This window comes from Larus michahellis, chromosome 3, assembly GCF_964199755.1.
Source record: "Larus michahellis chromosome 3, bLarMic1.1, whole genome shotgun sequence".
Lineage (NCBI taxonomy): Eukaryota > Metazoa > Chordata > Aves > Charadriiformes > Laridae > Larus > Larus michahellis.
Window position 1 is genome coordinate 21876609 of NC_133898.1, and position 21732 is coordinate 21898340.

The 21732-nt window shown below is 44.0% G+C and overlaps 1 long non-coding RNA gene and 1 other non-coding gene across 2 annotated transcripts in view; one reads left to right on the forward strand and one right to left on the reverse strand.

Annotated features, from left to right (window-relative positions):
* Positions 1–789: 789 nt before the first annotated feature.
* On the reverse strand, positions 790–862 carry TRNAT-UGU (transfer RNA threonine (anticodon UGU)). Its single transcript has one exon. It is a non-coding gene; the product is annotated as a tRNA-Thr (tRNA).
* Positions 863–1533: 671 nt separating this feature from the next.
* LOC141740022 (uncharacterized) overlaps positions 1534–21732 on the forward strand; it is a 65248-nt gene continuing 45049 nt past the window's right edge. The window contains exon 1 of the long non-coding RNA XR_012585858.1: positions 1534–1691. This is a non-coding gene — a long non-coding RNA (uncharacterized LOC141740022). The remainder of the gene's footprint in view (positions 1692–21732) is intronic.

A 21732-nucleotide genomic window follows, 5' to 3' on the forward strand; every position in this document is an offset into this window, starting at 1 on the left:
CCACCCTCATAGTGAAAATGTTCTTCCTGATATCTAATTTGAAGCCATTACCCCTTGTCCTATCACTACGTGCCCTTGTAAAATGTCCCTCCCCATCTCTCCTGTAGGCCTCCTTTAGGTACCGGAAGGCTGCTATAAGGTCTTCCCGGAGCCTTCCCTTCTCCAGGCTGAACAACCCCAACTCACAGGAGAGGTGCTCCAGCCCTCTCATCATCGTTGTTCAGTAAGTCTTAAGAACAATCAAAACCAAAGTAACAGAAACTGAGCAATCCCCCAAAAATGCTAGTTACTGTTGAGCAATTGGATCAAACTGTCATCTGGCCACAGGTTGGACTCTCCCCCCCTGGAGAGGACCTCTTGGCCAGCAGAGAAGGGCTGGGTGGTGGGCGCTGGGTGGTGGGCACAGCTCTCCCTGCCTGAGCCTTTTCTCTTCCCGGGGTTGAGCGCTGAACTGGCGGGGGCGGGGGTCCCCGGCAGCGGGATTGAACGCTGGGGAGTGAAGATACAATGGGGTGCTGCCAGAAGCCGCAGGAGAGCAAGGACCGTGGCGCGGCATCACCCGCGGTGGAGGCGGGGCAGTCCCTTTGCAGTTCCAGCGCCACCTCTGCCGCCGACCGCCACCCTCTGGGGATGCAAAAAGTAGCACCCTGCTGCCGCAGCTCGGGGAACCACCCACCCAGCGCGGCTCACCGCCCTCCCTTCCCCTCTCCTCTGCGCCCGCGGAGCGAAAATGCCGGTTTGATCAGGGGAATTAAAATAAAAAAAGGCGAAAAATGGAAAAAAACGGAAAGGCCCCAGCGAGGATCGAACTCGCGACCCCTGGTTTACAAGACCAGTGCTCTAACCACTGAGCTATGGAGCCACCTATCACTTCTAGTCTTGCCGACGGCTCCTGTCGCCCTCCCCGGGCCGCCTGCCCGCGCCGCCCGCCGCCTCCGCGGGGACCGCCGCCGCCCGCGGGGTTCAGCAGCCCCCTTCCCGCTGTGTGAGCGTGACGGGGCGGGCGTGGCGGCGGGCGGCCCCCGCCGCGCGCTGCGCGACGGCGGCGGGTTGGCCTGCCGCCCGCTAGGCCTCGGGCGGCGCCTCAGGCTTCGGGCCGCGCCTCAGGCCTCAGCGGTGAAAATAACCCAGCTCCCGGCACCAGCAGCCACCCCCCCCGCGTCCTGCCTTCCGCCCCGGCGATTGCCCGCCTCGGTGCGAGCAGCAGCGAAGCTGTAGAAGCCCCACCCGCGTTTCCTCACGCCCCGGCTGCGGAGGGCCGTGTAGGCTGGGGGCGGCAAGGCCCCACCAGGCCTCCAGCCCATCGGGGCTGCCTGGGGGTGCTTCGGCTGCGACGCCCCCGGCTCAGAGCCAGGCCCCTGGAATATCCCCCGCACCCGTTTCCTGTAAGGGAAGAGCCCCCCGTGGCAGAGGTGTGCGTGAAGCCAAATCCCAGCCCCACCCCCGGCATAGCACACCCCCCCCACGCAGCATGGTAGCCAAGGGGGCCTTCCTCCTTTATCGATGAGTGGATGCACCTGCTGCAAATTTAGAGTAAAACTGCCATTGCAGCGAGAAGTATTTCAGTGGCAAATTGAGCGTTGTGAGAGGACCGTTTCAGAGACTGCTACTGTGTTTTCCGGCCCATCTAGCAGCGTGAAGGAGGGAGGAGTTGCTCCCTGTGGTGGGAGCTACTTCAAGAGTTTTGGGAGGTAAGGTTGTACAACATAGGGTTTTGTGCAAATAAAAAAAAAAAGAGTTTAAATGGAGAGATTATAATCAACTTGGTGGTGTAAATCTTCTCAGGTTTTGTGAAATAACTGTTACAGAAAAATGGGTTTAATTATCTTGTAAATAAACCATAAGTCTAGGCTGATTAAGATACGAACCCAATGGTAAGATAGGTGTTGTGTAGCCTTAGTTTCTCTCCTCATTTCTTCAGAGCAAGGAAGTTCAAAACCATTGAAGATTTTTCCCCTTTTCTTTGCAAAAAGAGCTAGTCTGTCACATGCAGCCCTCCTCCCTGAAAGTTTAGGTGAAGGTGAAAAGACTGTAGAGGGGAAACTGAGAGACACTGCTCTGGAGTAATAAATCTAAGTAGTTCTGCAGCACACTGGAGCCATATTCTAGAAAAGCAGACATGATTTGCTGTGTGCAAGCCTCAAACTGTGTGTGACCAAAAGTAAAGCTCCTTGATATGAGAATAGACAGAAAAAGCTGTATTAGGGAGTTAAAGACCTTTCATCTATCCCACACTCCACAGATCATGAACTAGATCAACTACCTCTTTTTTTTATTTTATTTTTTTATTTCACCTTCTCTTTAAATGGATATGATCTCCGAGGACAGACTAGACCAATTCTGGTGAACTCTGTCTTGTTGTTTATGTAAGACACTAAAATGACTTTAAAATATATGCTTTTGACCTCTAACGTGGCAGCGGATAAATTCGTGAAGTTTCACATTTCTTTGATGGTTGCTTTTTTTCCCCCTTCCCTTTGAAGATAGTGAGATTTTAGAGTTGGTAAAGTTCTTCCAAAGAGGACTAAAATGTCTGTGGTGAGTGTTCTGATAATGCGTTGGGGAAGCGAAATATAAGCATAGCTTGTTGTATAGCCTTAATGTAGGTAGGAGCAGAACTGTTTATGCTTTTCCTGCTATAAGGCAAGCCTACCTTCAGTCTAACTGAGCTGAGCAGCAGGGTGAGATGTATTGTGAGAATAGAACAGTGTTGAAATCGAGTTTTCTGTTATAGTATGGCTACCTGTCACTATTGTTTTTTTAACTTAGGTGCAAAGTCTGTAACTGCTGTGGTTGCCCTGCTTCTAGATTCCTTTTGCTGTCTGCTTAGAGCTCACTGCAAGGTGGGCGACACTTCTAATGCTGTGGAGCAGACAAAAGCCTTGGTCAGACACCCTGGGTGGGATTCAAGATGTGTGAGGGAGGTACCATGCTATCAGTAGGCCCTCTAGCTTCTCTTTGTAATGGAAATACGGAAATGAGACACTTCTAGGATGCAAGTCGTCTCACCTGAAGGTAAACCTCTATGATAAATCATCTGAATCGTGGTCTAGAAGTGCATGTTTCTCAGTTGACTGTGAAGGGAGCCGATGCTGAAGATGTCAGCAGTTAAGTGAGACACATCTTGTTGGCTGTGACAGGTTTGTACCAGCCAGGTTGGGCTAGTGAGCAGATACTGTGCGGAAACCTGGCTGGGGAGGGACACAGCAGCTGCTTTATTTAACAGGCACAGCAGTACTACGTAGCTCCTGTCTGCAAGCTGCTAACACTCTTAACCAGCCCATCCTCTCAGTCACGTTTGCATAGGAATAAGCTTTAGTTTAATTTAATACCCTTTTGCTTTAGATGTTTAAACTATAATAACTGTAGCTGGAAAATTCCCATCAGAGGACCAAGAGAATTTCTAGGGAGATGGCAAGACAAATTATATGTCTGAAGAAGACTCTATGAACTTTTCTGCAACTAAATGCACAGATTTTGAAAATTAAGCATTTAGGCAATAAAATGCCCATTTAGTTTTCTGTTTATTGCTGTTGAAAGCCACTAGATGGAACCTAAGTACTGTGTGAAAGGATGAGGAAAACTGTCTAAGAGACTTCAAATGCTGAAAAGAGAATTTTTGCCACACAGGTTTTCCAAAAAAAATCTGTAGGACAATTTACCTTTAAAGATGTGCCAGACATGTAAGGATCCACGTTTATAAATGCTCCATAACATCTCTGCTGTTTTGCAGTAAGGTTAAACTTGGGTTGTGTGACCCCCTTGCTAAATTAGGGCTTTCCCAAGCATGCATTCTTTTCATCTGGTGCAGTGAATTAATGCTGATAAAAGTGGAGGGCTAATAGCAGCTGTTTAGTAAAGGCCCTATGAAAGCAAGCCCTTTGCAAACTGCCCTGCCTTGCTGCTGTAACACATTTGGCTTTTTCTTTCATATAGAAGAGTTTTGTAAGACAGACACTTCTAGGGTAAGGAGGAATGCTGAAGGTTATTGGGAGCAGCATGCAGAAAAGTTTCCTGTCCTGGGGAAAGCTGTTAAGAAGGAGCAGGATTTGAAAGATATATCCTATACCTTCTCTACACCAAAGCCAGGCATCAAGCTAGAAAATAGAGTGGCTAGTGTAAGAACAGATGTAGACCTGCAGTCAGTTTGGACCAAGGCTGTTATTAAAGATTGACTTAGTTTATTAAAAATTGACTTATTTTTTTCTGATTAGCTGATTCTGACCGTTTTTACCAGCCCCACTGAACAAATATGTGTTTAACTGTGTGTAAAGCTGGTGTCAGTCCACAGATGTCAACCGTGTCGCTGGGAATTTACATCCATCTTGTTGTTAAGAGCAGTGAGCTAATCTCATGCATATTCCATATGATTTTATTGCCATGTCTTGCATTCAAATGGTAATGGGAGGAGTGAACCAAAGGAATGACGCTGGGGCTTAGAACTAGATGATCTTTAAGGTCCCTTCTAACCCGAACCATTCTATGACTCTTCAGGACAGCTGGATCATGAATTATCCCTAGAAATTATCTTATGCTACTTTAGAAAAAGTATTCTCTTTTTCTAAACTCCTTTGCCTGGCTTGCCATCACTTCCCTGCTGAATTCAGTTTTACTGGTGTTCTGCAGGATTCAGTTCTTTGTTGCCGGCTACCAGCTTTGGGCTGCAGGGATATGAAATAAATAGCAGTGACGGTTTTCTCTGCAGATGTGGTGTGTCTCCTAACAGGTTCTCGTGCCTTGCCTACCTTTGTCCTCTTCACATCTGTTCTTCTATGTCCCAGGTGCAGCCTCGTGCACCTGGGATTATCTCAGCATAAGTACAGATCAGCAAAACTGGTATGCTTGCCTTTCCTTGTCAATTGCTGTGAGGAAGAATTTGCAGCACAGCTTTTCTTTTTTTTTTTTTTTTTACGAAATAGGATGTTTATTTCTTTAATAGGTTTAGTACTGTTGGTTTTATTTCTTAAAGAAACTCTGTAGAAATGTAAAAGTGTCTGAGTTTACTGTATTCATTTTAATTGTCAAGTGATGATGGATTACTTTGACTAGTACAAATGCAAGGTTTTTTTGAGTAAAATGTTATTAAAATTAGGGGAACACTTCCTGCTGAGTTTGGGTGGCTTTTTGGAGCTAGTCCTTGGGGTATTTTAGGCATTGGAGGATCTCAACATGTGGTTGAGGCCTGCCTTCTCCTCGGCATATGAAGCTTTAAGTCCTGTTTGATTGAGATATGCCTGAAGAAATGTCCTGTTCTGCAGTTTTGACACAATCAATCCTTTTAAAAAACATGGCTGTTCAAATTACACAGGAGTGATCTGCTTGCCCTTGAAACACTGGATAGAACACATGAGCTAGAACTAGATAAAAATCAGCACAATTAACCTCCTATGATTTTTCCACTAACAGTTACTTTGTGTAACAGAGGCTGGATAAGGCGCTGTGAAGGCTGTTTCCAGGTTTGAGCTTGTGCACTGCTTGCACCCCTACTCCATGCTAGCATGGGATACTGGTGTGCACATTTCTCCTTCTCTGATACTCTGCTTTCCGTAGTAAAGAAGTTCAGACGTGCAACAGATACGGTGACCTTTGAAAATTAGTTTGGTAGTCTCAATACTTTTCTTTTGGACAAACATCCATTATCATATGCAAAAAAAAAAAAAATCTTGCCTTTTTAACAGCATTTTGTGCAGCTCTGAAGAGGAGTCAGGGACTGACGTGTCTATGAAAATTCAGTTCTTTTTTTTTCTTTTTTTTTTTTTATCAGAAAGGGGACATAGCACACCAGGAAAACGTAAAGACAACGTTCCACGCATCTCAATTTGCTTGTAGGCCAGCTCGTGTAATGGGTGTTGTGATACTCATCGGTCATATTTGAGCATCAGTACTTTTCTGTGGAGGAGCCATTGCTATTCTCAAGTCATACTCCAGAGTAACGGTTCTGTCTCTGCCCCATTATGCTCTCCTGTTGTGGAACATGATACGCTTACTTTTTTTTTTTCTAAAGCTAACATGCATCTTAGGAAGGGACGTTGTCTTCAAATGCTTTATGATTTTCTTCCTGAAACAAGAAAGGAGTAATCTAATTTTGTTTGCTTCAGAGTTACTTCTCTGTTCCAGATCAAATTTGAAGCTATTTGTTATAATAAAGTGGTTCTGATTGTGATAATAAAGTAGCTGGTGGTCCCTAGCATCTTTGAAAAAACAAGATGTTATCTGCTGCCAGCTAACCTGTCTGCAAGTGAAAGATGTTTCCGTGGCAGTTACATAGTTTGAGAAAGAGCTGGAATATTTCTTTTTTCCTTCTTTAAAAAGAAGTTGTGTCTATTTATGTTACTATCAAAATGTGACTACCAAAAAGGTCTCCTCCTTGTCAAAAACACTTATGAGACCTGCATCTTAGCTGAAGGGCATAATGCTCTTCAAAGTGTGGAAGAGGACTTGACCATGCCTGGCCTTTGCCTTGAAGACAGAGACACTCTTGGAGCCCAGCAGGGGAGGGACAGAGATCACCCAGCACTTCACCTCTCTGGGAGAGCATGAAGGCTTCCCCTCCTGGAGCCACCAGAGGGATTGGCTGTCTTCCAGCGGGTGGGTGAAGAAAGCGCTGTAACACATCGTCTCGCTGTGCTCTGAGCAGTGGAGCTGCGTGCACTGTGCTCTGGCTGGGTGTGCTTTTCACCCCCTGAACCTCGTTGAACCTACCCCGAGCTCCCAGCAGACGAAGCGTGGCTGCGCGGTGCCCCGCAGCCCTGCTCTGCATGTCAGCTAGGCCAGCTGCCCAAAAGATAACGGCACGTTGAAAGCTGTGTGCTGCCGTTGCCCAGTTTCTTGTCCTTGCGTGTCCTCTGCAGAAGTCCACAAGGTAGGAAGTAGCTGGCCCATAGCTGTGCGTGTGGTGGCCGGTCTGTCACTAAATGTGTTTGCTCGTGTCTATGTATGTATATACAGATGTGTGTATGTTTGTACTGCCAAGCAGAGTGTAGAGCAGCTGCGTTCTCCCTCTCTGGAGACGCTAACCTGAAGGCCTCTGCTCAATTGTTGGTTTCCAAAAAGTGCTGGAATGTAGGACCATCTTCGAGGCCATTAATCCTCTCAAATTTGTCTGAAACCAGTTAGCAGATTTGAAAGTTACTTGGGAGTGGGGGTGGCAAGCAGTGGGGTTAGGTGAACCCTTTTCCGAGGAAAACCAAGCTAAAAATGTACCAATCACATTTTCCAAGAAAGCTTTTAAAATTCTTTGGAAAACAGACAATTCAGGAATGAGCGCGAGGCAGAGGAACCAGGAGATCCAGAGTCCCCATCCTTACTCCGATATGGACTCTGCCACTTAACCCTGTGCCTGGTTTTCATAGCTCTCCAGCACTTCCCTCGCAGCCTCCCAAAGGGACGTAGATGCCTATGTTTGTAGCATGCTCTATAAATGCAAAGTCTTGTTATTATCAGCGTAAAAATAGACTTGGAAGATTTCAAGTGAGCTGTAATGGAATAAAAATGTAGCAACGGGATGGCCCAAAACTCCCTGCCTCTGAGGAAAAAAAAGAATATGAACAGGTTCATTTTTCTGTTGCTGTTTTCAGACACGGGGAACAAAACTTCTTAATACGCATCAGAATCCTTGTTTTAAATAAACTTTTTTTGTGATGGTTTCTTCCAAGGAGCTGTAAAGTTATAGGTACTAAGTTCCCTTTGCAACTCGGTGGGAGGCAGGGAAATGGGAATGTGTCCCAGCGTGGTCAGCTGTAGGTGTGAGGCTGTTGTCTCAGCCATGGCCTGTTTGCAAGGGTTTGAATATTTGGCTCAACTGAGGCTGCAGCTACCTGAGCGAGACACAAACGTGTGGGTCTGTTCTGGGTTTCAGTTACTGGGAAAGGCAAAATAAAAGGCGTGTCACAACTATTGGGCACCTTCCTCAAGTGCTCACGTTCCCTTTCCTGAGAACCACATCTATGCTAATGAAGGGATAAATTGTTCTTTGTTCTGGAGCTCTCTTAAGGTAGATGGAGGAAAGATGTGTGTGTAATATATAATACATAAACTATGAAAAGCCAACTGTTGCTGAAGTGCTGGACATGATAACTGGAGCTAGGTGATGGTTTTGGTTTTTTGGGTCTTTCTGGTTTTGGTTTTTTTTTTTTTTTCTCGGAGGAATACTAAATGAACTGAAAATGTGTTGTTTTTTTTTTTTTCCCCAGCTCTGTTTCTGATTTTGCCATATGTTTGCTGCTAGAGACAATGGTTTGTGTGTTAGGGTCACAAAAATGTCAGTGTGCTTTTCTTCTGCGCAGTTAGTCCAGACCATCCAGCGTGCATTTCCCTGGCGAGAGTCAATCTCTGAGCTCCAGGAGTTCAGAGACCTGTCCTCACCACCCTGCCACGGGCAGCCCGGGACAGTTCTGCTGAAGCAGAAACACGCTCTGGAGAAGTGACTGAGACCAGGTGTTTCAGCCCGTAGGTAGGGTTGGTGGCCCCTGGACACCAAATGGAAATTGGAATTTACGGATTCCCTTGTCTGTTTTTAGGATTAAGCTGGATGGACTTGCATGGTCCTGTCTATATACAGGCCTATCAGTTGTTCTGTGGATGAAGTATGTTGCTCAGCAGCTCTGCTTTTCTCTCCCAGGAGAATATATTCATCTTCCCAGTTATTGGGCTGGGCAAACATATGCCACAGAACAAACTGAAATGAAAAAAACATTGAATGGAAGGTTTCTGTGTACTTTCCCACTTGTGAATTTTCACATTATATTGAAGCTCTCCTCTGCAGTCCAGTTCCTGTTGCTGGTTGAGCTTTTGAACATAGATTGTGCAGGTGGCTACACTTCTGTGTACTCTGGTTTTGTTACCTTCAGCTGCCAAACTGCTGAGGGTTGTATGTATGCTCTGACCATAGTCAGAGTTATGATAGTTATGAATATCTACAGTTTGAGGTGAACAAAAATAGCAACTAGTGCTAGGTGTGCTGCAGCCTCACTGGGTAAAATCTAACAACGGCTTTGTTTTAGGAAAGTAAACCAGCTGAGTATCCTTTCCTCAGATCTGGTTTCTATTAGAAATGAGCCAGAAAAGAATCTGAGAAGTGACAGCTCATCAGTGTTGGGAAGCTGTGATTCTGCTTCTGCCCTATGCTAGTAATTGGTAGAAACCCCTCCTCTCAAAGCTGATGCCGTAAAGCTTTCCTGAACCACATTTTGGAAAGGTTTGAAGACCAGCTTTTGAGTGATCAGCTCCTCTTCTGACACTGTTTCCGTAAGCCTGCCCACTTGGCATGGAAAATCTCACCTCCTTCTGTTTTTAGGCAGTTGCTGCTCTTTCAGAGTATGCTTTCGCTGACAAAGTATTGTCAGGTTTTCAAAGTGGTGAGTCATTGGCTGTTTCCAAGTCCCTCCTTTGCTTCTGAAGGACCAAACTGTCTACAGACCCTTGAACCTCCCTTCTTTTGAGGAAGCTTGGACCCACCATTCAGCTTTGTGATTGGGTTTGTGTCTCCCTTGCCCTTTTTCCTGCTTTCCATTGGGTTAGAAATACTGAGAGTACAGCCTTCCTCAGGGTACTGTCTGTTTTCTTTGGCTTTCCCAAATGTAACGTATCATGCAGAGCTGAAAATGAACGGGAAGAGAATGAATGAAAATGTTTTGAATCTTGAAGATTTGGATTAAACTTTGTGTAAAGCTTTTGGTTTAAGGCTTGTCTCTTTTATATTGCAGTGCATGTATATATACCACTGAGGTCCTGGCTAGCTGATGAAGGCTAACACAGGTGATACTACATCCTTCAGACACTGGCATCCAATCTGCATTAATGGCTTTGACAAATCCCCTCAAGCAGAATTGTCAAGCTGACTCCATGATCAAATGTCCCCAAAAGCTTTAAAAGTACCACTGAGAATGTCAGACAGGACTGATGAGGTTAGATTGCATCTGCATGAGGGGATAAATGGTTCTTGAGTGTAATTCACAAATCAGAACATTAGATTATTGTAATCAAACTCCAAGTGAGCCTCTCTGTAGGGCATAAATATCAGCAGCTGCTCTTCATACATGACAGATCTCTTTCAAAGCTTATACATGCCTATTAATTCTTCTCCTGACCAAAACATATTTGAAGGGTGCCTTAACCTGCTATAGGGTGGAGAGGATATCTTAAGCACCTTAATTCACTTAGGTAACTGATGTATTAATGCTTTTAGTGTGTTGGGAAATGCTCATCCCAATTTACTTTGCTTTTATGTGAGTAAATTAGAAGTGACTCCTTTGTAACCTCCAACCAGGACTGGTTGAAGGGCGGTGGATTTATCAAGCCCATGGTTTCTGCAGGGTGGACTGGAACTGATCCAACTCCTGTGGAAAGACTGGGTCAATATTTCTGTGTAGTCAGAAGTAGGAAGTGATCGGGGTGAGGGTGCAGAGGCATTTCTGCAAAATAAATGATAATCAAATCAGTCTACAAGTTATATTGGTAAATACAGGACTTGCATGTCCTGGGATTGAAAGGAAGTGGTGAGGAGTTTGTGTATATGAATCTGAGCCTGTTTATATCTCAGATCAGCAAAATATTTAAGTGGTGTCACTTTCAATGATATTCAGAAGTGTGCTGAAATGTCTGGCTTGTACCAGTCCATGGTCCTTTTCTGTGCCTTTTAGTATGTCTTCATTTGAGAGGTGTAATGTCTTACTGCTTTTCAGGAAGGCTCATTTGTTATTGTACTGGTTGTTTTTCTTTTTTAAAATTTCCACAGTCACTCCCATTGAGAATGAGGAGAGGAACAGGGAGTCATTCCATTCACTGAAATGCAGCCTGTGAAATGGAGTTGGGTCATCTGCTGTGACCCAGAGCATGACACCTAGTGTAAGACTGGGCCAGGCTGGATGGGGCTCTGAGCAACCTGGTCTAGTGGGAGGTGTTCCTGCCTGTGGCAGGGAGCTGGAACTAGATGATCTTTAAGGTCTTACCTTAAAGATCCAACCTAAACCATTCTATGATTCTATAATTCTAAGACCGCATGCCTTATCAGCAGGGCAATTCAAATATAGATTACATGGAATATCTTTTGCCTGGTATTTGTTAGGTCTTACAGTAGCTTTATATTTTCTGGGCTACCAAATGCATCTTGCCTTACAAAGTAGGGAATAATTTAGCAGTTTATCTATGAAATGTTCTTAGTCATCCAGTTAAGACATTACTGGATTGAGGGATTGTGTTGTGGGTTTGTTTATGAGGCATTCTTGTTTTCTTGCTAGCACTTCCTCTGCATGGTGGAAAAGCTCTGTATTGGTGTTCCAGAAAAATCGTGAAAAGAAAGGATGAGATGTCTCTTACCTACACAGTACCCAGCTCTGGTGACCTTTCCACCAGTACAACCCTAGGCGAAAACTTACTGAAAATTAAACTTAACCTTTTGCTTAATTGGCTGTTCTGGTGGAAGAGATTCTGGCAGTGGGATAAATCTGGCCAGTGGTGGACTGTTGTTTTCCTGTAAAAAAATATTAACTTTTCACTTAGTTCCACAGTTGAAGGAGACTTGCTTCAAGGTTGAAGGTAGTAGTGCCAGTTAATATGGTACAAGAGATTAAAGCTGGGAAGTGTCTCTTTCAAGCAGTTCTGGAAAAAAAATGGTCATATCTTCAAGTAAATAAAAATTGATCCATTCCTATTTATGGTAAATAAGTACTATATGAAGGAAACAATAGTAAATAGAGAAATGCCTTTAAAGACTGACTCAGCTATTGTGGTTTTATAGGACAAGTGAACGAAACTTGTTTGGATTCTTCCTAGAATAAATATATACACTTTTAAAGCCCTCTGGAGAATAGAAAAAGAATCAGCAGTAATGCAGAAGCACTAGTTTAATCTCCAGTCCACCAGATACTTTTGTGTTTGCCTGGAGTGCACATAGTCAGTCTTAAACCATTCTTATGCCACACATACTGGTTTAACGTTTAGAGTCCTTGAATGTGTCTATGAAATGAGAGTAGAGACCCAAGTTTTTCTTAGTGTACTAAGCTGAGAAAGAAAGGCAAAGAAGCATGGGTTTGCTTGTACCCATCACCTTAGACATGTCCTTGGGCTGAGAGTTCTCTATATGGGGAATTCTTGCTATATATTGTGGGGTGTCTGGAAAATAGATAGTAATAAATATGTCATTTTATATGGAAGATGGATAATTCAGTGCTTAAGAATGTGAACTGGAAAATAAATCAACGCAAAGAGACCTTCTCTTCTTCGGTGTTCGTTTCTCCTTTTTCTTTCCCCAGTGAGTGTTCCTCAGCAGTCCCAGCAAAGGGATGTTTTTACAAATCTCTTGCTGAAAAATCTCAGATTTGCTGGTTTTCCTCATGAGAATTGCAAATTGCGGACTGGAAGGTAGATCGTTGCAACTCATGTTTAAAGCAGCAAGTAACAAGTCAAGGTAATTTCAAGACCAAGTTGTTGTTTCTAGCTGAACCAATGGTCACTTGTTCTAAATCACTCCGACGTGCTTAGTGAGAAGTAATAGCACGTTGCTGTCTCCTCTGAACTCCTGAATTTACAGTGATAATTGTACAATATGAATCTAGGTTTAAGCTAATCTCCAGTTACCTCTTCCATTTTCATTTTACGCTTGCTTGCTCTGCAATGACCCCCTTTAGACTGCTAGTTCTATAAATCTTTGTCACAGGGGGTCACTGGGTTTGAGGGAAGGGAGAAAAAACTGTGAACAAAAAGAAGTCTAATATGCTTTCTCCACTGGATGCTGTGCCAGAGGTAGGTGTGCTTGCTCCAGTCTGATTTAGCTAGTGCAGATGCCACTGCTAAATGTGTTAACTAAATACAATCTGTTAGGGGTTTCTTAATAAGTTTGTTTAGAGAAACTATTTGGTTCAGCAACAGCTGATCAATCAAACTTCATCTGAAGAAACTCCAGAGTGACCCTTTCCACTTCACCTGCTGATGACAGGTTAGAAAATATCAGTAACACCAGCTATTGTCTGTTGCAGTGTGCATTTAGTGTCATCTGTGTGCGTCTGGGGGAAGAAGGGAGGGACTATTTTTTCCACCTCAGTTGGAATACTTCTCCTTTTACAAATGCACCTTTGCCAAGAAGAAAAAAAACAAACTGAAAACTCGCCAGTCTAATAATTTTGGAAATTATGTAGATGAAAATCCCAAAGCCCTTGGGCCCTGACCACAGCGTTGTTTTGATGAATTGGCAGAGTCTGAAAATCTTTATCTCATCCTTGTAACCTAGGGTTATTCCCTTAAAAATGCATCTTCAGGCTTGTTCTCCCAGTTCCCATTTTAGTGTCTCTCATGTGGTGCAATAGAAGGAACCTCAAAGCTCATGTTCTCTTAAGCGTTGCTTGGAAAAGGAGTATCAGTGAGATTGATGATCTTTTCCGTGGATTGGTGTGTTGTGGCCCAGGCTGAGTTGACGCGTAGATGTTGTTCTGGCACATAGTGCCCAAATACAGACTCAGAGGCTGGAACTGTGTTTGCATGAGTGTATGTCCTCCCATCTGTTTTGAATGCCTTACCATGAGTTTTACTCGTGCTGGTGGGCACTGTCTGGTGCAAGGAGTCCCAGATTTGTGGTATCAGTCTTCACCAGTGGAAGGCCACAACGCTTTGTCCTTGAGGAAGCTGCTTCTTTAAGTGTTCCTTACACTTGTGGATATAGCTGTCAGACTTTAGATGATCACCTTATCTGACAGTGGCTGCCTTGCAGGTCCCTGTGGGTGTACCCTAGATTCTGGGTGCTCCTGTGACAATCACAGGTGAAGGCACTTTGTACTCTTGGCAGCATCAATTATGCTACATTGTAAATGTGGAATCTCTCACTCAATTAACATGACAGGTTGAGCTTCACAAAGCTCTTCCGGCACATCATGAGTTCAGCTAGTCCCTGTATTAGAGACAGAGCTATGGTACATCCAGTCGATGTGCCTTGTGGAAGATGATCAGTTTACATAAGTTGCACAGCAGGTCAGAGTAGAAGTGGAGGACATAGTTTCTTTCTTCTAGGAGCGAATCAGAGCAACTTGTGTACCGTGTTTACACTGTGAAGCCCAGATTCTGCCTTATACTATGCTGTTCTAAACTATGCTAGATGACAATCTGAGCATATGATTATCTAAGCTGATGATTTTAAATGACAATTTGAGCTGTGTAATTCAGGATCTGGACATTCTTTTGAGGTGCTTATATTTCAAACTAGACTGCTTATGTTTAACATCTTCTCTGTCACTCATAGCTGCTGCTGGATGGAAAAATCGTTTGGCTTGTGGGATGCTATTTAACAAAAATAATTCTTTATGTCTGAATTTATAAGCTGGGATCGGTACCAATAGAGAAAACTGTAGGTGATCCCATCAGCAAAATGTTCAAGTGCTCCCCTCCGGTTTTCATTTTCACCTCAGAAGCAGAGGGAAGAAAGTGAGACCTTTTCAGAGCTCTAATCTGCAATTTTCCAATGAAATTATGAGATTTGAATTACACACTGAGGTTGAAAATGCCCTTGTTGTGCAGGAAAGGACATCATCTGAAACTGTCAGAGTTGGAATATATAAAACTGCACATACAATAATTTTTCCAAAGTTGCTATCAAGAAGAAAATAAGGGAGAAGTTTTTGTCAGCCAAAATGTCACACCTTGCAGATTTAGAGCAGGATGAAGTGATTTGCTGACCTCCATACTACTCACAGGGGCCAAATAAGCCTTTTCCCTCTATAATCCCACCTGCCTTTCTCTGACACTCCAGCCAGGATTTAGGCAGCTGATAATGTATAATGTCACTAATCTGATGGGTCACATACCATACGAAGCTCAGCATTTTACAGGTTGCTATCTGTCTTTGGAAGAAAGACCATGGGACAATGCATGAAGACTTGATTGCCTTTTACTATTTATCTTCATGATCCAACTGACTTTCATCAGTAGTTCTGCTGAATAATAGCAGTAAGAAAACATTAGGGAAGTGTACCAGGGGACCCTATCTCAGAATTACCAGTTACGTTACCTAATAGATACGTCCTTCTGGTAACACAGGCTGTTTATCAAGCACCTGTAGACAAGAATTTCTTTGAAGCAGCTGCCTAGGGAAGGTGTTTTTTATGAGTTTTGGGGAGAGAGGTAGTATAGCAGGTTGAGAGTGGACTTGGAGATGTGCGTAGGGGTTTTTTGGCAGACATTACGTGCAGCATGAGGTTTTTGGGTGGTGAGAATGTGGAGCACAGGGAACTGGTGAGCAATGTGTGAGACAGGTCATGTGAGGAGATTACAAGTATGTATTGGAGAAATTGAAAAATTTATCTCAAGCCCTGCCAAGCTTTGTGCAACTGCCTATGTAACACTAAAGAAAGTTCTGGTATCTATTGAACTCATTTGCAAATAATCTGCACGAAAACTCTATAAATTTAACACTGCTTCACAGCTCTAAAGAATGGAATCATTTGCTTATGTATAAGATCATAGCAGGTCACTTCTCATGCCCTTAAACCTGCCAGCATAGTACAACACCGATTCAAGGAGAAGCATGGGAATGTCTACTGGTGGGAACAGTGACGCTTTGAGCGTGGCTCCTGCAGTTCTTGTGTCTGTTCCTGCATCTGCCAGCTTGAGCAAAGAGTTATGGTGAATTTGTGGTGTAGGAACTGGAAGAGAGCTCATGCTATATCCAGTCTTTGAATGAGACAGCTTGTAACTCATTTTGAGCAGGTGAGGTTTCCAACTGGTGACCGCTTCATGTGGGCTTATGTGCAGTGTAATACAAGGAGGCATGCAGTCTCGCCGTAACTGCTCCTGTTAAATCCCTCTGCGCTTGCCTTGCATTCAGCAGCAAGCCTAACACCCCAAACACTGAAAGTTGTGTTGTATCCTCTCAGCATTCTGAGAGATATATAAAATGTGGTATTTAAGGCAGTAATGCATGTGATTTTTTTTTTATTTTTTTTTTAGTTTTTATCTGCCACAAACCCCTGGTTTTAAAGGCTGCAAGGTATTCTTCACTAGCATTTTCAGGCTTGGTGATCCTATTTTGTTAAAGATACACTTCCTGAACTGAGTTCAGACCTTCTGGGACATGAGGTGGATGGGGTCTTCCACCCAGAAATACCTTCCACAGCCTGTTTGCTCTTCAGTTGTACGCTAGCATCAGATTCCCCCCCTCTGTTCTTAACAGGCACAATTTCCATTCATTATACATAATAAAATATGTAGTAGGAGGTTTTAACTTGCTTTTAGTTATGCTGTCAAATGTAGTGCGCAGCCATTTGACCGGGAATAGCTACCTCAGGAATCTCGCACAATGGAAGAGGATATTCTGTGTATGCATAGTTATGTCACAAAGAGATGTATGAAAACAAACACCCAGGAGTTTGGCAGTGTAAGGCCTGTTTGGTGGTGAAGGCTCTACAGCCTTCATTTGTCCATCTGAGCATGTGCAACAAATGTAATTCTCAACACAGCTCTCAACTATGCAGTCTCATGTTTTTTTTCCCCTCTGGTTGTTGAGCAGTACTTGTGTGGCTGCACAGCAGCCTCTTCCATGAGCTGCAGGGTCAAAGGGAAATGTGTGCTGTAAAGCTCAGCTTAGAGAGGAGGCCGTGGGGCTTAGCAGAAGCATGGCATGCACCATTTTGGCAGGAAGAGTCAGACCTGTGGGCTGCAAGGTCAGTGCGAGGGGTAGGGAAAGTCACGTGTATATTTTAAAGGCAGATGAATTTAATTTGGGATGACAATGCCACAGTCACCTCCAGCCTCATGTTACCACCTCTGCTTCTCCCATCCTGCTACCAGTGCTGGCACAAGCATTCATAAACCAATACAGCTCTACGCTGCTCCCAGTTGCTGGTGTGAACGGGAAGGAGTGACAGGAGTGGGGAAGATGGAGAGTTGTTTTTTGTCAGCAGCTGGTGGTTATGTTGGCTTAAAGTAGTCATGGAACAGCTCATGACTCTAGGCACTCACAGGTTTTAGTTGTAGCCATTGAATTATATTCTGCTTTTTCCAGATCTGTCATAGATAGATATCGTTAAACTTAATATCCTGGATTTTCACTGCTTGTTTTGGAAACACACGTGGGATGGTTGCTACCAGGTACTCGTGTTCTTGGTACCGAGGTACTCTTCTTGGTGTGACCATTAACAAAGGGTAGTTAGGACCACGTATTGGTGTGGTTCTGTTCACAGTCACTCTCCCCTCAGCTCTGCTGTTTTGAAATGAGCTTGTCCCCTCCAGCGGGAGTCCTCTGTCTCTCCTGGTGTCAAAGGCAAACTGTTTTCCTGAGCTTGAGAAATTGTTAGGGGTTTGTGAGCTGCTTCCTTAGGCTGATGGTGGTGCAGATGGAAAGCAAAGAAAGGGAGAAGAGAGTGAGTGAAGAGGCAGGCAGACCCTGTTTGTGCTGTTCTCCCACCCCCGGATGGACACAAGCTATGTAGCAATGTGCCTCAGTCTTCCTATCAGCACAGTAGGTATAATTGCAAGTCTTTGAGGAGCACAGAGGGAATTAATGTTTCCATTGCTTGAATGAAAAGCACTATGCACACGAAATGTTTGCTATTGAGAAACTGATCCTATTTCTTCATGTTTGTCAACAGTTTATGTTCCTTTGCTATCTTGCCCATTACAGGGGCGAGAAGGCATTAACAAGGGGTTCTGTTTGCTTCTCATAATGGCTGATTCCCTTGCTTTTGGCTAAGATATCATTAAGCCTGTTCAGAAGGAGACTGTGTGGATTTGTTTCTGAAAGCTTTACAGAAATCTGCGGGCAAATTGTCTGAGCCCAGGGCATTTCCAGATTGCATATCCTTAATTGTAGTAAACACTTCAGAGCCATCTGACGGATTGTCTCACAGTTCAACCATCTGGTCTGGAAATTTAGGCAAGCTTTACTTTATGGAGAAACTCTGAGTCAGTCACACTGGAGTGTCTTTAGATGGCCCCTGGGCTGCTCTTTTATGGAGAAAGGTTAGTATAGTGTCACTGCTGATAGAATGCTGATTGAGAGAAACATAAGGTTTTAGGGGCTCATTAGGTTTGACTAATTAGACTAAAAATACAGCTTTCTTGTCTGTCTTGTCTTTGCAAAAAGACTAGTTACCCCCTCAGTCCAAACCATAAAAATTGTCATTGTTGTTTTAGTGGCTTTGTATTTGTTATTCTAAATCTACAAAGCCCACTCTGCTTTCCAAAAAAATTAATGTCTTTTAAGGCAGTTAATACTTGTTTACTTGATTACCACAGGACTTAGAAGCTTTGATGCACCTCCTCTTGCAACACCTACGTGAAGTAGGGAGTATGGTTACCCTCATAGTAGCAATGGGAGGATGTACAGAGAAATAAGGTCATGTAGAAGGTGACTTTCACTGAGGACTATACCAGCTGCATGAAAGCCACTTCAGTGACAGTTTCATGCCTGCTGGTTCCTGTGTGCTCACTCTCTTTCCCTGAGGCAGAGGGACTCTGGAAGTAACTTGCTAAGAGATTCCCAGGGGGAGATTGGGTGCCATGAAGCCTCTCTTGTTCCCAGGCCGAGTGTGCACACGTGGTGTGTGGTGGGCTTGGGAAAAGGCCCTCTTTCAATGGGGGACCTCACTAATGCCCTCTCCTCATGTGGTCAGTGAGCTCTGTGCTGGCCATCTCGGGCAGTTTGAGGATGCTGGCTTTCCATATAAGAATCCTCAGCAATAGGTAGGTTTTCATTCTCTTTTGTAGCTATCTGTATTCAGTTCTGGCAAGGGGAGCCAGGGTGGCTGATACTGACAGGGAAGAGAGGCAATTAGGGAAATGCTTTCAATTGCATACTGCAGCCACTGCAGACTCAGTTTTCAAGATGATTTTGGCCAATAAACCAGGCGTTTCTATTTAAAATTATTTGGAGGTGAGGGATCTATTTGTATGCTTGAATCTGTCAGGCCCAAGAATACACAATATTTCCCAGAAATGGTGTGGATCACAGAAGGCTCTACAGGCCTGAATCTCCAGAGAATCACTCTTAAATTTACAGGAGAAGCCTAACTTTGATTTAGTTTGAAATAAAATCCTGAACTGTCCCTGTCCTTGAACCTGAATTGTATCTGGAGACTTATCTGAAGGCCACCCCATTCCTCCCAATTCTAAGATACAAAGTAAGTGAGTCCAAATAAGAAATTAACTCTGCTAAGCTAGAGCTTGTGCCCCACTGTCAGACATACACAGTGGCAGGAAGGAATGCTTTTCTGCCCTCCGGGTTTGCCAAAGTCATTCACTGTCAGGGCTGAGTGTCCAGGAGACTGTCTTGCAGCTTGTGTGGGAAACGGGAGACTTTCCAGCGCCCTGCTTTGGCTTCTCTGTTTACCATGTTGTGGGACAAATGTTGAATTACTTTTTCTTCCCCTTTGCTCCCCTCTCTTTCTCCTGCTCTTACCCCTTTCCCAACTCTTCCCACTGAGAGCATGTATTATTAGGGAAAAGCAGTTTCATTTACACAACCAATCTAATCTATCAGACATGGCAATCCTGCTGTCAGTGCACTGGGCTTGAGTAAGGTTCGTTACTTGTAAGACATAGTGGAGTTCTTTGCTTGTTACCCATTTAACCCTCTTCATCTGATTAGGAAAAGTCCCAAAGTGATTGCTCTGACTGTCTGGGATGATTCCTAGATCAAAACTCAAATTTTGATGAGTTCTGTATGCTGAGGGGCTGACTGCTCCTGGTTTCCTGGGGGTAATTCAAAAGCAATGCTGCGGAAGTGAAATTACATTATTCAGTGCTACAGTATGATCAGAAACTGAGCTATTTCCCTCTTCCTCGTCCTTATTTAGGTGATGCAGCAGGAAGCAATGTTAGCTTTGGTGGTTTTGGTGTCGGGGTTAAAAGAGACTTTCTTGAGTGAAGAGACTTTGTTCTGCCCAGCTTCATTCCTGGCTCTCTTACAATCTGCTGTTGTTTTCTGCTGTGCTTCAGAAGGTGCAGTTTCAAGAAGAGAGTACAACAGTGGCTTGAGGCCATCTCTGCTTCTATTCCTCAGCTTCTCAGCTGCTCAGGGGCCAGTTTAAATTAGAGCAGCCCCTGTGGGTGCTCTTGCAGACGCTTTACCCAGCTGCTTCTGTTTCTGGAGCACGGAATGCCTCAATCACATCCCTGACATTGCCCCTGTGCCAAGGACAGAGATGGTGGCACTGTACAAATCTATGCAGGCCCTGTGCTGCTCTGTAGCTGCTGCTGTATTGCTGGAGCATTCCAGCTTGCCATTTGGCAAGGCCGAAATGGGTCTCAGTTCTGTAAAATGCTTATATTCTCTCTTTGGGGTGTTGCAAGGGCTGGAGTCTATGAACTTTGGTGTTACAGAACCAAAATTTTAATTTACTGGGGGCAAGTTTTGCTGTCTGTCCGGTGGTGGCAAGAAGGAGGATGGAGGCATTCCAGCTACACTTGAATTTCCTGTGAGTTTGTTGAGCTCAGCATATAATTAAGGCCTTGCTTTGTGTCCCAGTGCAGCAATACCAGTGGTGGGAAGCTGCAGAGAAGAAGCAATGGATACGTTGATGAGCTGCTCACCCATTCCTCAGGTAGATGAGCTGTAGAGAAAACAGGTTCTTCAAAGGTTTTCAGGGAAGTCAGCCAAAGATTGTTTTTATGTGGACCAATTCCTTCAAAAAAATTTAGCATTTTGGTTGGTTAAGAAAAGACCTCGGCTGTTAATAATTTTCTGGGGGTATATTGACAGAAAATATGGCATTGCTTCTTTTTTTTTTTTTTTAGTGTCTGGGTTGCAAAGCAAAGAAAAAGAGGCCGTTTTTCATGAAAGAACTGCACATGAAGCATTCTACCCAAGTCTTAAGATTGCTTCATTACTTGGGTGAATTATTTATAACTGGGCTTTCCTTCAGTCAAGCCCGTATAGTTTTGCGCAATAAAAGGAATTTTCCGTTACAGAGGCATGTAACAGGGTTCTGCACTTAATATTCAAGCAGTGTGGTGTGGGTTTCTGAGAAAAGCATCCTGTCTGACCATGAAGTATCAGCACTAACCTGGTTAAGAATACATTGAACCCTTCTTATTATATAGGTCTAGTTGTCTGCTGCGTGTCACGGACGTAAGGGAGTGAAAATTAATCTGTTGCAATCCCATACCTGAGGGGTGTCATGTAAAGGCACCTCAAGGTTGCTCTAGGTCTCATGATGGATTAACAAGAGCAGCCTACAAGATGAGCTGATGCTCCAGACAACTTTTTGTTTTAATAGCCTCATTGCTTCAGTGAGGTGCACATTGGCCGTAGCCAAACAGCGTTTTCCCCTCCCCAATGAAGACTGAGATAGCTGTGTCTCACTTTGCCCTATATAATTAGCACAGACCTTCCCCAGCAGGCTGAGGACTGAGGTCTCTCCTGTGGCCCACAAGAATATCGTTCATGCCCCTTCTCCACAGTGAAGCTGCTTTTCCAAGGTGTCAACACTATAGCAAAGGTTATGCACTGCTTGAAACAGTTTTCCAGCAGCCACTGTGCTACTCTGATAGCCTCTCCATTTTCTTTTTATAACTTTCTTTGTATAAATACAATAAACAGGTAGATATATTGCTGGACTGGAAGGATAAAAAATTCTCATTTTCCACTTAGATCCACAAACAATTTTATTTCTAGTCTTTTCCTATGTTTTTGTTCCAAGTACTGAATTTTGTAGGTTTTTTCCTTAATCTCATGAGGAGATTGCTGTAATGCTTATAATGCATTGTCTCAACTGGAAGAGGGAGGAAATGGCTTGCTGACCTAAATATCAA